Raw genomic sequence first — 4,690 nt, forward strand, 5'->3', positions numbered from 1 at the left:
CTGAATTGCTCTACTTCCTCCTGACCCATGCCCCACATCTGGTTTTGGTGATGACTTAGATGCATTGGGAGGCTATTCTAAGACATTCTCCAACCCTTCAGAGTTGCTGCTTCGTGCTTTATGACCCTGAGCTTGAGCCTAGCCCAGCAGCTAGGATGGATTTCATTTGTATTAAGCTCACAAGAGCTATCGAAAATTGGACTAAACACTACCAAAGCCCATGGCCAATGTTTGGGAGTAAGATGCATGAGATATGAAGTGAGCCATTGGTCTGTAAAGAGGTTGCCAGCTGCTGGTCATAGAGAGTTAGCCTTGTAAGAAGCGGGGGCCTATCAGAAAGCAAGGATTTGTGCTGAAGCTCCCAAATATGGGTATCCTTGCCCCATCTGTGTGTGTAGTCAGAGGACTGGAAGCTTAACTGAAGTCTAAAGGAGGCCACCAAACCTGGAGCTTCCAAGTTTCTCCTTGCTGGTCCTAACTCCACTTGGTGAGCCATGGAACCTGAATGAATGGCTGTGACAGGCAGCCAGATCCTGCTGCCTCATTACCTGCCTAGTGAAGCTGACTGGGGCTTATAACACATGCAGGTGTGATAGCTGGCCTTCACCTTCCACACTCGCTGTTCTTGTGGGTGGGATCTTTCCCATATTTCTGATCCAAGAACAAGTATCCCTGTAGTGTTCACAGCTAAACATAACACTGGTATAAAACCATAGAAGTTGACTAAGGAAACTGAACTTCAGGTTAATTGCACTTTGGTGCTTGGCACCTAGCCCAGGAAGGCAACTGCCTTGAAGTAAACACACTAAATCCAGAGTGTTGCCTTGCTGAGCTAGAGACGGAATGCCAGGGTATCTGGGCCTGGACCAATGGCCTTTCTGTAGCACAAAATCCTGATGTCAAAGTCTAGAAACCAGGCCATTTGAAATGTGTATACCAGCTGTGAATCTCAAAGTGATGGAGGATTAGGATGACGGGATTCTCATGGGCATTTAACCTGGGTCTTGGGTGACATGGCATCCAGCTGAGAGCATTCCTGTGGATGGATCAGCATCTCACGTCTTCTTTGTAGTGAAGTGGGATATCAAGTGCTGCCCAAATGTCAGGCGCACCTTTTGTGTGCAAATGTTATGGCTGGTATAAAACTGCAAAGTGCGGGGGACCCGGGGGGGGGGCCGTAGAAGTCCTGGTCTCCAGTGCTCCCCCTTCCTTTACTCCGGTAAACTTGAAGTTAGTGTGAGATTACTGTGTGTGGAACAAGAACCACAGAATCGCAGTCAGATAAGCTTCAAAACCATGACTAGGAGGTTTTCACTGTTCCTAGTGAAGTTAGGAACAGGTCTGATGGCCTCATCGGTTCTGGTTGTGCCTGAAGGTAGGGGGTCACTGAAACACTTGTCTCTGCTTGTAGCTTCTAGAAATAAGCTGCAGGGTCTAGTGGCTTATTAACATGCCAGATAGGTGGTCTCTCTCCTACTTGTCAGGTGGACTGCCAAAAGAGCTATCAACTCTTGACCTAAATCATAGACTGGTATCTCCTGATTCTTTCCTCTAACAACCAGGAAGCATGCCTATGTCACCTGAACCACAACATGGTACCTCAGCTTCTCTGTCTTCTCTAGTGACAGAAGATCACTGACTTTGGGAATAACATATGATGGTGCCCTCCCAGGAAGGCTCACTTTCAAGGTATCAAAAGTGATCATCTCCCCAGTAGATCTCTGGTGTGCTCACAGGACAGCTTTGAAAACAAGGCTCTATCACGGGTGCATCTTCCTATGTAGTATTGGGGTGCATCTTTGGGATGGGCAATGAATAAGAACCCTGAAAACAATGATCTTTGACTGTTCAGTCCTCCCTCAGGTTGATTTATGGAGCCCCCTTGAGAGCTGTGAATCGAGATTAAAGTATCCAATTCTTAAGACTGTACCAAAACCCAAACTGCTTATGGCCAAATGGTTGGAGTATAAACAAGTTCATCAAACTAGCTTATTCTTACTCCTGTGAATTCTGAGTCAAAGAATGGATATCAATGGAAGAGAGAACTCCCAGGAAAGTGGCCAGGCTAATGTGGTCAAATAGACTGTCTCCAGGACTTTGTGTTATCAACACTAATAAGTTCTAAAAACCCAGGTGTCTTGGGAGTGAGACTGAGAATATTAAAAGGGAAAGTGGATCTGCCATTTCTGACTCCTCTATCCCCTAGCATAACAAAAGTATAGCTTGGGGTTCCCATCAGGACTCATAGATGGTTTTTTTGGAGAAGAGGTGGCCAATATTGACTTAAATTACTAGACCACCTGAAGAAGCCAAAATTCATGTTTGCATATATTCATCTCAAGAGTCTTAAATTCCATGGTTGTGAATGGAGGAGGAGGAAGGTCTCATTCCTACTATGACCCAGTAGCTTTGTCTTTGCAAATGATGCTGACCCCATGTCACTCAATACAATGTTTTCCCCCTTCCAGGATTGAGGCCTGGGTCCTGATCTAAATCAGACCCCAGGGGGTATGAAGACGTCATTTCCAGGGGTGATCTGTCTGTGCTGATGACTCAGGAGTAAACCCGTGGCAGAACAGGACTGCAGCCTCGTGCTCAAGCCTTGGGTCCTAGATCATCCCCTCACACAAAAGGAGGGGACCCCTGCCTGCATGATCCTCGCCACCTCCAGAGGTAGAACTTGGATGAGTCTTTGCCAAATGCTGTCAGGATCCACAAGACTTGGTTTCGGCCCACAAAGGTCCTGAGTGGCTCTCACAGGAGCCGCGGTTTCTAGCCCCAGGACATCAGGGGATGAGGAGACAAGACTCTCACAGCTTGAGACCCAACAGACCCAGAGAGATGTTAGTGCTTGAAGACTCGGCTTCTCTCTGCCTCTTGCCTGAAGGCTCCCCATCAGCCTAGGGGAAAAACTGCCTGGTGTTGTCAATAAGGTCCCAGGTCACGCATGTCACGATATTCAGGGAAGTCTTCCCATGTCTGGGCCCCTCAGGGCTGGCTCCCTGGGTTGGGTGAAAACACAGTGCCTGTCCCCACACCTGGAAGTGTCTGGAATCCTACCAGGCCATACCATCTCTCCTTTGGCCAGCATCACTTACTCTTCCCTCGTGGGCCCTCCGGGGCTCCTCAGTTGAAGGTATGTTGGGGTCCACTCTCAGGAGCCACTCTCGGGGCTCTCTATCCTGGAGAAAAGGCATCTTCTCTGTTCTGCAGCATCCCTTGCTTTGCACTGAGAACTCTGCTACCTCCTGACAGGCCCTGATCTTCCAAGATCAGGACCTCAGTACCGAAAATGGAGTGACCTGGGGTGCTCATCGGATCTCTCTGCCCTGCTGGGATCTGAAAACTCGTAGTTTGTCTGAACATTTCCTGAGGAAAGAGTAGATTCTAAGTCTCTCTGCCATGAGGCTGTGGTCTGAGGAGGCTCTGGTCTGAACATTCCAGGGTCTGGTGGTCCATATGCACCTGGTTATCTCATCTCCTTTGCGAGCTGTTCCTTGGCTGGTCCTCATCGCCCCAGCTGAGGCTGTGCTCTGGGGACACCTATACCCCATGGCTTCACCTGGTATCTGTGCTCCTGTTCCCTCTTCCTGTCTGCACCTCTAGTAGAGCTTCTAAACTTCAACGGGGCATCCTCCAATACCTGCTACTTGTCCCTATTGGGAGTCTCATAGGTATTTCAAATGCAGGTGATTCTAAATGGAGTTCAACTCCCCTACACCATCTGCATCTCTGCGATTCCCCCATCTCACTCTGCTGTTCAGAATGAAAGTAAAAAATTAGTTTCCCGTTGTTCCATTGACTTATTGATGCCTCAGGGACTTAAGCAACTATGCAAAGCTAATGGTGAGGGAGGGGCTTGAGGGCAAGATGGTGACCCCTTCCTGTTTACATTTACATTCCTGTTTCCCATTACAGAATGGCATCCTCATTTTGTAATGAGTCCTTAGACAATGCTGCACTGCTGTGAGTCCCTCTTGGGTGCAGTGGCCACTCCTTCAGGGCATTATCCCCTTCAGGCCCCAACCCCACCACCCTTTTCATCAGATATGAAGTCTATGCCTGATGACTGAGGCGGCCCTGAGTAAAGGAATCATGTTCCAAGGGGTCAGACAAAGCCTTGCATGGCTCTCAACACAGTGAATGAGCCACTGAGAAGAGCAGGATCCACAGCACATCAGCCTGCCCTAAGCCTCTTCCCCAAACCTGGGGGACTGGGGGAAGCAAGACCCAGTGTAGGAACTTAGCCTGTGTACGCTTGGCAAGTAACACTGGTGTATGTGATTGATTGGGATGGCAAAAGTTTGATCTACCAGCTTCTTAATAGTATGTGTACTTTCATTAAAAAGCTTGTGGGGGGGCACTCAGTGGAAGCCTTCCAGAAAACAGTGAGGGGTCACTGGAGTAGAATCCAGGCTCTTGTGTTGGAAAACGATTATCTTGGCATCCTCTGATAGCTATGAAGCCCTAAACCCCAAGACTGCTAACGGCTGTGCCCTCTGGCACCCTCATTCTGTAATGAGTCCTTAATACAGTCATTCTGGCTGATCTGGGATACTTGGGAATTCTACCACACTTCCTGGAAGCAGGCCAAGTCAAGGGTCAAAGTGCATGGTGATCAAGCGGGTTTCAGGAAAATCTGCAGCCACAGTCTCTAGGACCTAGCCTTTAAGACCCCAACTGCTGAGAA

The sequence above is a fragment of the Pongo pygmaeus genome, chromosome 7 (assembly GCF_028885625.2).
Source record: "Pongo pygmaeus isolate AG05252 chromosome 7, NHGRI_mPonPyg2-v2.0_pri, whole genome shotgun sequence".
Classification (NCBI taxonomy): domain Eukaryota; kingdom Metazoa; phylum Chordata; class Mammalia; order Primates; family Hominidae; genus Pongo; species Pongo pygmaeus.